The 14,415-nt window shown below is 37.1% G+C and overlaps 1 protein-coding gene and 1 pseudogene across 1 annotated transcript in view; one reads left to right on the top strand and one right to left on the bottom strand.

Annotated features, from left to right (window-relative positions):
* The window catches only part of LOC144368993 (uncharacterized), a 388,140-nt gene that overhangs the window by 260,134 nt on the left and 113,591 nt on the right, over positions 1-14,415 (top strand). The window lies entirely within an intron of this gene.
* Positions 10,650-12,425, bottom strand: LOC144368991 (PRELI domain containing protein 3B pseudogene; annotated as a pseudogene).

Below are 14,415 nucleotides of genomic sequence, written 5' to 3'. Positions count from 1 at the left end.
TTTGTATGATTTCTATTCCTTTAAATTTGTTATGCTGTTTTTATGGCCCAGAACATAGTTTGCTTTAGTAAGTATTCTATGCATATTCTATCATAGTTGGATAGAATGTTCTAAGAAGTTCTATTAGATCATGTCAATTGATAGCTGGTCAGGTCGTCTCTCTTTAATTATTTTCTGCCTGCTTATTCTATCAATCACAGAGAGAGCAGTATTGAGAACCACAAATATGATAGTGAATTTGACTGTTTCTCACTTCAGGTCTTTCATTTTTTTTCTCATGTAGTAATACATCTGTTACGATTATTATGACTTCTTATAGCACTGACTCTTTTAACCCTAATGTAATGCTGTTCTGGATCATTGATAAAGCTCCCTGTGAAGTCCACTTACTGGAATGTATCTATCCCAACTTTCTTTGGATTAATGTTAATGTGGTATTCCTTTCTTCCACTTTTAATTTTATCCTGAGTCTTTTTATTTAAAGTAGAAATTTTATAGAGTGCATATGATTGAGTCTTGTTTTACGTCAACCTGGTATTCTCTGTCTTTTAACTGGTGTGTTGAAAGTATTTCCAATTTATGGCAATCATCAACAAAATTGTATTACCATCTATCAATCATCTTTGTAAATGTTTTCTGTTTATTGTATTTGTTCTATTTTCTTGTATCGTCTTTTCTGCTCTTTCTTATTTTTTTATTAAACTGTTCTTTTGACTTTTTTCCTTATTCTCTTAAAATATTTTTCAGTGGTTTCCCTAGCATTTAAAATAAATATTTCAATATGCTAAATATTAAATGTCAAGTTCACCTACAACGAACACTATAAGACTTTATGTTTCATGCCTCTAATGCTTCGTTTCTGCACTATGGGTTGCTCTTGTTCATTTCCCCTGTGTATTTGTAGTTATCCAACACATTACTACTACTGCATAAGAATTATCTTTTATACCAATTATGAATGAGATCATAAAATGTTTTGTACCTTACTCTGGTATGTAAATGCTTTCCCTCTTGTGATACAGATATGTTTTTCATGTGTCATGATCTTTCCTGTCCGAAGAACTGTTTTAACATTTCCTACAGGACCAGTCAGTTTTGTTTTTCTGAGAATATCTTTATCACTACTTCATGTCATGTATATCATTCTAGGTTGGTGGGATTTTTTTCCCTTCCCACAATTTATATATTTCAATTCTTCTTGTTTTCATAAATTCTGAGGAACAGTCTTTGGTAGGTCTCATTCTTGTTCCCTAAATTATTTTTTTCATTTTGTTTCCCTTCAGGATTTTATTTTTTGCTGTGGTATCTGTAGTTAAAATATGATATGCCTGAGTGGGGCTTTTATTTTGCCTTTTGTGTTGTTTCATTTTTAATGTTCTTGTTCTCTGAACTTGCTTGGGGCTGTCATCAATTTTAAAGAGTTTTCAACCATCAGAATTTCAACCTTTTTTTTTTTTAAATATTCCATCCATTTTTCTCCTGAGATTTTTCTCTTCCCAGTTTTAATCCCCGATTCTTTCTTCAACTGTGCTGAGTTTACTAATGAACTCAATGATGTCTTGCTTTTCTCAACTTTCTTTTGCTTCTTTTTGATAGTTTCTACTCTCTACAATACTCTCCCCCTTCGTTTTGCATATTTTTCACTAGATTCACTAACATATTAACCATAAATATTGAAATTCTTTGTGTTCCAACATTTGTGTTGAATGAGTCTGATTCTGACATTTGCTTTTTCATTTTAGATCATTTGATATGCCTTATGATTGTTTTCCTTAAAATGAACATATCATATTAAATAGAAGATACTGAATTAAATGAACTTTTAGATAGTAGATACTAAATTAAATCAGCTTTCATAGTCGTCCATTTAAAAGTGGGGCTCTGTTTCATGTTTGTTGAAGCTCTAGGTACTCGAGTTTTGAATTCCTCTCTTGCTTTGTTTTCTTTCTCCTCTGGTAGATTTGGGACTCCTCTACATTCTGTTTTGTAGAGAAAGGTTTGGAAGTTTAGAGCTCTGTTGGCTCTCTGTAATTATTCTGGAGTCTTGCTGGTTTGTCAGGAGTGACATCTTCACAACCCTGTCCATTCTTTTTTTTTTTTAACCCACCTCCTCCCATGGCTGTCACCTCCTTTCTATTTCCTTGAAGCCCTGAGTCTCTTGTTGAAGGTATTTTTGGTTTTTTTTTTTGTTTTCTCTCTGAGGACGGGGCAGTGGGTATTTATTAGTGAGAAGAGCCTGAGACTCTCAGGTGGCGGCTCTTTCCCTCCCCGTAGGAGGACTATCCAGGAATCTTTCTCAGATCCTTACTATGAAAATCGGATGGGAGTCCTGAGGGAGAACTGCGCAGAAGTGTCCCCAGCTCGACATCTGCTCCCTGTCTATGCTCCACCGCAGCTTCTTCTCCACAAAGAAGGATGTGTGGGTGGGACTGTCTCTCTCAGGAGCCACCTGTCCCCATAGACTTCAGGGGGGTCATAACCTCTGTTCTCCTGTGAGTCCAAGAGAAGTGACTGTTTCCCAATCTCCTCGATTCTAATTGTAAGTATGGGACCCATGACTTGCAAACAACATGCTGGAGGTGATGCGGAAGTCGCACGGGTCTTTCCTACTGAGTTCCTCTGCATGCTCTTCCAGTGTCTCTGCAGACCCCTGGTGCCCCATCCTGTGGGCATATTCCCATTTTCCCCTTTGGTATCCAAGTAATATTTACCATATTGTTCTGCATTCAACTCCCTCCCACAAGAAATTTACCCTGTCTCACATTTCCCTATTTTCTTCCAATATACCTGGCCTCTTTCTCTTGTTTTTCTTCATTCAAACTAAACATTAATTTTTTTCAGGACTTGATCATGGGAAAGTTCTCATTCCCCTCACAATAACATGCTTTCCGATGCCTTCAGATACAATTTATATGACAAAAGCTCTTAAATTTATATTGTACCAATCTAAACCTTGAACCTTTTCAATGAACTGTGCTAACCTTATACTCAGAACTGCATTTTCCTCTTGACTATATAGGAAGGAGGAGAAATAACGTTTTTCTAACATAGTTTATGTAAATATTTCTGACCTTTCAGAAACAAGGAAAATTTCTTTTTGAGAAAAGTATTTGATGGAATTCTGAGAAGATTCGAGGTTGAACATTGTGGTCTTGGGAGATCCTGTGTCAGCTTTCTGTCACTGTGACAAAAGGCCTGAGAAAATCAAGGAAAGATTTGTTGATTCATACTTTTAGATGTTTTGGTCCTTGTTTGGCTGGCTCCATTGCTTTGGGCGTGAAGGTGACCCAGAACATAATGGAAGAAGGATATGGTGGAGCAAAACTACTAACCTCATAACAGCTGGGAAGCAGAAAACATGGAAGGGGCTGGATATTTTGTCTTTAAGGATCACATAACCAATGACCCATTCCCTTCAATGAGGTACTACCTCTTATAGTTTCTACCACCTCCCCAAAATGCATTCAACTATAACTTCTTTAGGGATTAATCCATCCATGAATTCAGAGCCTCCATAATCCAATCACTTCCCCAAAGCCACACCTCTAAAACATTGCTGTTTAGGGGACCGAGTCTTCAACGGATATGCCTCTGTCATTCCAGATTCAAATGATAACATTGCACCCCAGCCCCCAAAGGCTCATGTTCATCTTCCAATCTAAAATGCATTTAGTCTGCTGTGCGTGGCGGCACACGCCTGTAATCCCAGCAGTGCAGGAGGCTGAGGCAGGAGAATCGTGAATTCATAGCCAACCTCCCTCAGCAACAGTGAGGCTTCAAGCAACACAGTGAGACCCTGTCTCTAAATAAAATACAAAAGATGGCTGGGGATGTGGCTCAGTGACCAAGTGCCCCTGAGTTCAATCCCTGCACTCCCCCCTAAATGCAGTTAGTCAATCTCTTAAGAGTCTCCACAATCATAATGGTTCCAACATTATTCAAAAGTCCAAGTTCACAGTCTCTGAGGCTCAAACTAAACTCTTAGGTGAGTGTCTCCACATAAAAATAAACAAAACTACATATCCTATACACAATGGTACAGGTTAACAATCCTATTCTAAAAGGGAAGAAAAGGAGAATAGAAAGGACGTATCAGAGCAAGACCAAAGAGCTGGAGGGCGAACATCGAGTTCTATGAATTCATGTCCAGCATGGGGTCCATGTGGTGGGGCCAGCTGGGCTCCAAGAGCCTTGGGTCCCCCTTCGCCTGTGGTCTTCTCAGCTGTCGTCTGCTTGGTCACTGCCTGCAGACTTCCAGGGCAGGCACTGCACACTCCTGGCATTTCTAATTTCTGGGGTCTGTTCTGCAGCTTTGGTTTTACTCTCTCTGTGTCCTGGCTGCTGTAATGGGAGCACTTCTGCTCCATCCCACCTTTTTGGCCACATTGCCTCACTGTAGTCCAGTCAACCACCGATTAAAACCTTTAAAACCTTGAAATGAAATAAATCTTTCCTCAAGTATTTTGTAACAGAAAAAAAAAGTTGACTAACACACAAATATTTGTTTGGCTTTCTAAAATATTCTAAATTCAATAAATCACTTAATTGAAATTCTTCAAAATCTGGCTTTGGTCTACCAGTTACCTGTCCTGCTGGTCTGCCCATTGGCTTTTAGCTCCTTCCTTCCTTCCTTCCTTCCTTCCTTCCTTCCTTCCTTCCTTCCTTCCTTCCTTCCTTCCTTCCTGTTAGATAGGTAGTAACATTTCTCTTAGAATAATGCTGCAACTTTTTCAAAGTTTGGCCAAAGGCCTATGTAAGTTTAGAACAGTTGCAATTCTGAAAAAAATCACAATACATTTGCATCTTTCCATTTCCCAAATTATTTTTGCTTTTTTTAATTTCAAAATTTATATTTGTCTAACCCAGTTTCTTGTGTCTATTTTTTTACTTTGTCTTTTTAGTAGCATTTTACTGTTTGTTTTCAACAGAAATTGACTACTTCTTTGTTTTATTTTAGACATCCCCAGCTTTCTGCGGTACACTACGCATTTAAAAAAAATACTTGACGCAGATCAATAAGCACAAGTTAGTTTATGAAACACTGACCAATTTCAGAGTCAGCCAAAGCCAAAGTCATGTTACTAATAAAAATGAATAATTTAGGCTGAGATAGGAGGATCCTGAAAAAAAAAGCCAGCCTCAGCAAAAGCGAGGTGCTGAGCAGCTCAGTGAGACCCTGTCTCTAAATAAAATACAAAATAGGGCTGGGGATGTGGCTCAGTGGTTGAGTGCAATCCTGAGTTCAATCCCAGTTCTCCCCCCAAAAATAATAATTTATGTATCATGATTACAGGAAATTGCAAAGCTAGAACCCAGAACTCTGCTGCAATCTTTACATGTTTACAATTTAAATACCTGCAGTTCAATATAAAAATCCACGAAATTCATCTTGCTACAATAAGGCAGTGTAGCACTGTCATTTTGTGGCATGAGCACATCCATGTAACCACTGCTGTAATAAAGACACAGAACCATCTCATCATGCTTGGTATGATTTTGAGTCACTGCGTAACTAACTCCACTACTGATCCCAGCTGGCATTTTTGAAGCCATCTTTTGAGGAGAATAGAACAGAAATTAACTTCAACTTTTAAAGACAACTCTGATGTAAAGTTCAGAAAATATGAGTGATGTGCTCTTCTGAAATCAAAGAGCTACAAAGAATCATCAGAGACCTCCAATAGTCAAAAAATATAAACACTATGTTTCCTTAAACACCAAAATATATCCCATGAGTTTATAAGACATGAATTTAGGGTTACAGACCCAGTCTCTAGAGAAAGCCTGCATTCCCTCCATGGCATGCACGGTTCTGTGAACACAGAGCATCCCACCAACAACTGGATATCCTCATGATAAAAGCTGTGATGAGGTTTGCAGTAGATCTGAGTTTGTACTTGTACGTATTATATGACTCCTTATTCTAAATATTTATAATTAACCACTACCTCTAGTTCTTTAATACTCTAAAACTCAGAGTAACAGCATTTGCTATAAATCTGAATGTGGGTGGTGTTCCAAAGTTCCATGAGCTAAAGACTTATCTCTAGGATGGAGGTGTTGGGAGGTGTAGAGGCTCTTTAAGAGTGGAATATCCTTGTATCTTTGAAGGCATGCCTTTGAATGGAACTGTGAGTCATCAATCTTTTAGTCTGTCTCTGTTTCTGGGCTCACGAGGTGAGCAGTTTGATCTGATGCTTGCGTCCTGCTATCCCCATCAGCACCCTCACCAGAGGCACAAAACAATGGGACCACCCAATCTTGAACTGGAACCTCCAGAACTGTGACCTAAATAAACACCTTCTCTTTAAAAGTTAATTGATTCAAGTATTTTGTTATAGAACTGCAACATTGACTAATACATCTTTTTGTGTAATATACGTAATTATCAGTTTGAGTTTTATTTTGTCTCAGAGAGATTATAATAACAAATATTTCAAATTGTAAATGTGGTTTCCAAATCACTGCTTTGCTGCATTTATTTGGGGCTCTTGTGCTATTAGTTCTATTTTTTTTTTTAGAGATTGGCAGCATTCTTTAGAAAATAATTATTAGTCAATACTTTTTTACCCTCTAAGTATAGTGAGTCTCAGATTGTCTGATAACACCAATACAAGAGCTGTTTTTGTTCAAGTTAAGATATACAAGATAAAATTATAGTGTTTACAGATTTCTTATTTATGTATTAGTCTGTAATGAAGTGTATTCGTGATTGAATGGTACATAGAATGGGAATAGAAAGCTTAAATTTCAAAGGGCATTTACACTAAATGATCACAGTACATCAAAGGATGAAAAAATTATGAAATATATTATGGAGGCCACTGCTTTGTTTTTAAGGTATATAAATGTAACTTCTAGAAATACTGCTGAGGCCATGAAAATATAATTTAAAAAATTAATTATAACTATAAAAACTAGTATGATAAAATATTGTGAGTGCTTTAACTATAAGAAAAAAAATATTTTACTGCATTTCTGCAACTTTAGCAAGTATAAGTTTTTTGCCCATTATTTCTTTCAAAACTTATTTTACGCAAATATAATTTTATTTCTAGTAATCAAATCCAGTGTTGTGTTCTGCATTTTATTATGGCCCATTCCTAAATAAGTACTTACTTTTTTGGATAAATTCTTAATTTTTCAGGTCTGGAATACTAATTTAAATATTCTCCAATGTACGGACAGCTAGGTAGTCTCCAAGTTTTCATTGTTATTAATGCTTTTAAATTAAAAATCTATCTATAGGTATGTAAGTACAGCCGTGTTTGTCATTAACTTAAACATTCTCCCTCAATATATAACAATGAAAGGCTCTTGAAGCTGTGTTCATGAAGAGGGTATAACTGAGGCCCCTATATAATTTATTTACAATGCTTTTGACTTACATGCTATGAATTTCAGTTCTGCAACTTGCTTGATTTTTTATATAAAATATTTTCTAAGTTTTGGTCATGTTATTCACATTTAGTACAGTGTAATAACATTATAAGATTTAGAGAAAATATCTTCTTGAATGTTAACTTAGTTGAGATCCCCCAAGGTCAGTCAAAGAGCAATTGGTATGTCAACTCTGCTTAACGTTACCTGGCTATTATGTCATTTTGCAAAGGGAACCTGTGGGGGCCTAGATTTCTTTGGACTAGGCAAGGGCAAGAATGTTGGCTAGAGAATCTATTCAGTCATTGCATGTCTTTATTGAGTTGTAATTAGACATGCTGTAAATACTGCTTTCTTTTCTCAACTGACTATTGTCATCAAGCAACACCACAAGAAATGAAAACATTGATAATGTTTACACTTAACATGAAACTGACACTTTCATTCATTTGTTCCATCTTATTTTCTCATGGTATGTTTTTAAAATGTTCAAATTTTTGAAATGAAAACACTAACAAGTGAAAAGAATTTGTTTTATGACTAGGAAATAACACTGAATAAATAAAAGTATTTTAAAAGGAAAGTTATGTAGATGTAACAACTTATTAATAAACATACAACTAACCAGTGAAATACAGCAAGTTATGCTCTGGAGGAAGGGAAAGTAGACAGGTACATTTGCCACATTTTGTGAATAAATAGGCAGAATGCTCACTTAAATTTAGAATTCAGATAAACAGATTGTTTAGAAGTGTACATAGATCCCATGGAAAATTCGGGATATACTTAAACTACAAACATCACTTGTTATTCAGAAATCCAAATTTAACTGTATCTTCTTAAACCCTGTTTAAGAAGGAAGACTGATCGGAATTCCAGTATTTTGGTGGTTCAAAGTTTTAATTAAAGCTATGCTAACTCCCAGCTTTATCTCTACAGATAATAAAACCTAATCTCCAAACTCCCAAATTTAACTTCATTTCTTTTTAAATTTCAATAGATTTTTCAGACTTTTCTCACTTCCTAATATGAGTTCTGTGCTGTGAATAAACACACATACTCACTTGTAAATACAAATATATCTTACTATTGTAAATAGTGGTAACCCACTATTTTCAATAGTAAGAGTCAAGTTTAAAAGAAGAAATGCATCTCTGTAATTTTTATAACCTATTCATTCCATAGGGTTTATTAAAGTTTCTACTGAATAAATGAAATTTAAGATGGCTTGTCTGATTCAAATAACCCAACTTTAAAAGGAGTTTATTCGCACGCGTGTGTGTGTGTGTGTGTGTGTGTGTGTGATCAATTTGCCAAGAGCACTGCTGTGCAATTTTACTCAACTTAAACTTCCTGACACTTAACAAAATATTTAGATACATAGACATATAGACAGAGGATCATAATAGAGCAAAAGAGAAATAAACAATAATTAAAGGATAAATCCCAATTGCCACAATTTATTTTCATGATCCCCACCCCCCTGAATGCAGAGCCTTTGAGGTGTCGAATGGCAGAAATAGCAGTTAGAATATGTTTCAGTCAAAGGATATCTTTGCAAATGTTTTCTGTCCTCTCTTCTCCCAGTGACTTTTCTGCTTTGTGAATGAAACCATTTCAGTCAGATAACCCATCAGACGCCACTCTTCCTTCCTAACAGTATTGTCTGCAGGCCATAGAACTCTTCAGCTCTCTCCGCTGTTTCAGGAAACAGAATTCTGAATTCCGGTCACTTGCATCTAGAGTGCTTACCTAGCGGGTGTCTTGACAATCAGTTTTAATGAGTCTGAGCCATATTCATTTCTTTTGCTGCTGGTGTATTCAAAAAAATAAGTGGCAGAGATGTCAGCGACGCCACAGGCAGGCTGTCTCAGTGATCTTTGGTTTAAAGAGCTTAGAGGCAAACCCAAAATAACTCCTGATGCACATGTTCCTGCTACAGCAGCATTTAGAAGAGACTCAGGACACTCATCTTCCTTGAGTGATAGCAATGACTCAATGTGCTATGACTTTTGCCTCACTGCTATTTCACTAGGCACACCTGCAAAGTGCATCCCCAACGTGCAATTTGAAGTGATTATTTTGATGAAGAAGCAGCAATTGTTAGCCACATCGATCACCCACTACCAAAATATCAGAGCTTCAATGCTATTTTCACTCATTTTTTTTTGGTCAAAACTTTCCAGTTGCATCCACCATTATGATCTTTAATTTCTATTTTCCAGGAGGCATCTGGATTTCTTGAGGTGACCTTGATCAATAGCAATACATGATCAGTGGAACTGTGAATTGCTGTCAAATCTTGCTGGAAGGTCAACAAGCACACAATACTAAACAAGAATTACTCACGCTCTTGCCAAAGAACGAGGACAAGGTATATCCATCATGGCTTATGAAAAGTAGGTAACGGTTTGCAATTATATATTTTGTTCAATTTATTCATTCATCAGACCATTCTTTGTAAAATATTATTTAAATATTCTGTGAGTGCGTGTAAGTGTTTGTGTGTGCACATGAGATCAGGGTAGGCATGACCTTAGGAAACCTTAGGCAATAGATAATGGTGAACATGGGCTATGATCTTTTTTTTTTATTAATAAAAAGTTTTTAATTTCTTTCATTTTTTTATGAGATGCTCAAGAGTTCAAGAGTTGCAGTCATCAATACTTTATTTAATTCAGTCCTCTTAAATGAATTTGCTGGCTGTGATTATATTTTAACAAAATTAACATTATCAGCTATTTAAAAAGATGAAACTAACTGTATTGGAAAATGAAAATAGGATTTTATCATTAGATCAGAATAAAAAAATCAAACGAAGGATAAAAGATTTTAAAAATTTGTTTTCCATTAGGATATTACACCTTTTTTTTCAGAAAAAGTATAACAGAAATTATACAAGTCACTTTTTGTGAAACATTAATATTTAGCAATGTTTTCTTTAGCTGAAATGTTATTTCAATTGTAAAAACCATCTCTGGTTACAAAAAACATAATCAGAAACCTTATCGGATTTAACTTGCTTTTACAAATATCCTAAGAATTCTTTAGCTAAACAGTATTTTCAATAGAAAAACATAATTTAAAAAAGTTTGGTATCTTTCTGTCGTTTTTATGTACACATATTAACTGGTCTCTTTATAGAAGGTGACCTCATTAAGCACTGTAAAATAAAGGCAAGAGCTCATCACCTTTTAACAAAAATTTTGTAGGCAACAACTGCAAGTATCAAAGATATCATTTAGTGATTAAAACTGCTTGCTACAAAATATTAAACAAAATACATTTATTGGATTGTTTTTCACTTTTCAGCCACCCATGTGGCATCAAAAATAAGGACATCCCATTAATAAAACCTGCAGTGCAATTGGCTCAGTGGTTAGTTTGGGCCACTCTGTCCCCACCTTTCATTATTCTTTTTTCTCCCCAAACGCCCCCACACCCCCACAGTGGCACCATATTATTAAAAACATTAAGTACCTGGGATTTATGCCTCACATCAAGACATCATTTGAGTAATTTCAAATGATGTACAGCTCTTCATGTAAAAAAGATGTTTTGTGGTCACAATAACCTCAAAAAGTAATTATATTCAAATAACCTGACATATCATGCCTTAGCAATTACAAAACTATGATTTTGACACATGGCAATTTATAAGTTAGGCAAATGTGAAATGCTAAAAGATGTGAACAGCTGTTCTGTTTAAGTGTTCTGTTTAAGAGTGCGAAACTCAGGTAATGACTTTATTTTTTTAGTTAACATAACCAGCCCACGGTACAGCATGCTAAATCATAAAGTACAAGTCCAAGGAAGGTAATACCTTTACTAAGTTACAAAACTTTGGCAAATCAACACAGTACTCTATAATACAATAAAATATTATTTATGTTGGAGTCATATTAGACTTAGTGATGATTTTTACTCCAAAAACATCATTTAAATACCAAATCAAAACACTGTGGTTTTTAGCAGAGCAAGTTATTTTATACAATTTAATGTCTTTTAAAACTACACAAATTATTATTAGCAAGGTGAGTGTGTGTGTGTATGAGGAGAGGCTCTGCTTGCTTGGCTCTGGGGTTGGTCCAAAGTCAGGTACAGTTCCAATGCCTGAAAAGTGTTAAAATTCTATTTTAAGGAGACTCAATGTCAATACCCATTTCTCCGGAGTACTTTAAAAAAAAATTGTTAAATTTCACATAAATACCAGAACCCTAGAAATTAGTCATTTTAAGCCACAATAACCTCAGATGATCCCTTGGATTTTAAAAGTCCTGTATCTTTTTGTTTTGATCAAAAGTCACATAGCCTTACTCCAGATTATTAGAAAAAAAAATTCTACCTAAAATACAGTTGTACTTTTTAAATAACGAATAAATACACTGTCTGCTTGGAGAGACCTGGGGATTTGATATTCTATACTGACTTTATCATTTTTCTACAAATGCTGCCGCCGCCATTGGTGTCCTTATGCTTCCTCTTGCTGAAGCCGTCAACTCTTCAATCTCAGCATTTAATTTATGTATTACCCATTCCATTGCTTCTCGGCCTTTACTAGCATTAGACGATATTGTGGTCGCCATCAGTCCTTCCAGGTAACTGCTAAGGCTGACTCCCTGCACAGAGATGATGGCTTCCTGAGTTAGAATAGTCTTTTCTGGGTCTTGAGGATGTGGTTTGTAGATAAGTCTCTCATCCACTGAAACCATATTTGTAAAGGAAATATTAGTCGATTTAAGTTCCATTGTTTTCTCTACAGGATCAACTACAGAATGTTCCTGCACATATGTTTTGGTTCTTGCTGAACCAATAAGAGACTTCACGATGGAAGGCAGTCCCCACTCTGTGCTAAGAAGTCTGTGGCTGTGCAGCTTTCCAGAGGGATCTATATGCCTGTCCAGCACATCAACTCCAACCACACTCGGGTTCATAGGGTTTGGGTATTTCTGCATTGCAGCTGTTGTAACAGTTTCCCATGGGTGGTCGAAGACGTGCTCCGTGGTCCAGATCTTCATGGTGCCGGCGACCTGAGTCCTGTCCGGGAGACTCTAGGGGACAATGAGGCCACACTACCCAGCCCCACCCGCACCCGGCGGCCGTGCAGCTCGCAGGCGCCGTCCGGCCTGGCGCGAGGACGTCCCCGACGCGCGGCCCCGCGCCCTATCCCGGCCAGGCCAAGCCTCAGCGCCGCGCAGCGCAACCGGGCTCCCTGGGCTATGATCTTTGCTCTGGTGAAGTCTAATGGTAATTATGTGTTGAGTTTTTTGAGTGTGCTATAACAGGTTTTAATGAAAATTTGATTTGGATATGAACTGACCTGTTGATTTTATTGCTTATTTTAGATGGATAATTGCTTGAGAAAAGAATAATCTTTTTGACCTCATAAGGTACATTTGTTATCTATTGCCATGTAGCAAATTACCCCACGTTAGTGATTAAAACCCAAAAGCACTCATCTCATTCAGTTTCTGTAGGTCAGGAATTCAAGGGTGGATGAGCTGGGTGGTGCTGACTCAGGGTCTCTGAAGATGTCAGCTACAGCTGCAATTATCCAAAGGCATGGCTGGGTTGGCAACCCACTTCCAGGACAGCCCTCATGGGACTCACGGCTGCTGACTGCTCCTCTTTGGATGAACATCTTCACAGGGCTGCTCATGATGTTGCAGGTGGCTTCTCTCAGAAATATCAGGAGAAGGAGAAAGTCCAAGAAAAAAGTGTCATTGCTTTTTATGATCTAACAGTGGAGGTGACACGCCACTACACCTTCTATGTTTCACTGGGCGCACAGACCCTCGTGTAGTATGGGAGAGTATTACACCAGGGAAAGGGGAACATTGGGGTCTTCTCAGAGGCTGCTGTCACCTGTGGCTTTTATAATACTAAAAATGGAAAAGTTTTACCATTCTAATTTGCAATTGGTAATCAATTTGGTAGTTAAAAGGCAAAATTGTTTCTGACAACAAAAATCAAATGGCTTAATAGTTTTACTATGCTTCTGTGCTCACTGAACTGATGAAAACTGTTCTGGGCCACTTTTTTGCATCTTGTATTGTCATGCCTTTCTGCTTAGTTCAGGTGATATTCTTCTCTTTTATGTTACTCTTAGCAATGTTAGTGTCAAAATTCCTATGAGGCTGTATCAGTATTTTGTTGCTGGAATAACATTATTGCCTAAACTTAGTAGCTGAAAACAACACAATTTTTAGAGTGCTGTTTTTGTAATTTGGAAATGCAGGCGGACTTGATTGAATCTTCTGCTTACATTTCCACAAGGTTGAAATCAAGGTGGTGGCCGATTGCTTTCCCGAATGGGCACTCTGAAGGGAGATCTCCTATCACAGTCATTCTGGGAATTGGCTGCATTTAGTTTTTTTTTTTTTCCTGTAGGACTGAGGTCCCCCATTACTTGCTTCCTGTTAGATGGAGACTTGTCTTGATTCCTAGGAGCTGTCTAAGCTTCCGCATCGTGCATAGTAACGCCGCTGCTTTTAGGGAACTCATGTGATTAGGTTGGATCCACTCACAGAAGCCTGAACCATCTCACACAACCAAACTGATATTTGCAGCCAAGTGCTTTCACTTGTCCGCTTCTTCCAGTAGAATTTGGACATTCCAACTTTCTTCTTTCCTCTTCTCTTCTCCTTGTCCCTTGATGTCCACGCTAACAATATTTCAGTTGGATACCACTCTAAACAACTATAGGAGTTGCTGTGTGAATTTCATGTTGGTTTCCTCCATGAGACAGAATGCCTTTGATAGAGTGCCTTTTCTTTCTTTGTCTTCTGCAGAGAAGGCTCAGGGGTGATACACTTGGTCTTCCCAGAGGCCCTCCTACCTGATTAGGCGGCTCTGAGAGTCACACCCCAAAGCTCTTCAAAGAGTCTTTTGTGTGTCTCAAAAATCTGATCTTTTCAGGTTTCTAATATTTCAGTAAAAAGTTATCTAGTCAAGTGCTGGATTTTACTCTGTTACAATGTGAGTGAATCTCTCAATTCCGTTGTCTTTTGCCATCCAAATGAGACAAGAATTCTC

Source organism: Ictidomys tridecemlineatus, chromosome 12, assembly GCF_052094955.1.
Source record: "Ictidomys tridecemlineatus isolate mIctTri1 chromosome 12, mIctTri1.hap1, whole genome shotgun sequence".
Taxonomy (NCBI): Eukaryota; Metazoa; Chordata; class Mammalia; order Rodentia; family Sciuridae; genus Ictidomys; species Ictidomys tridecemlineatus.
Note: the sequence above shows the minus strand (reverse complement) of the source record. Positions and strands in the feature narration are given on the sequence as shown.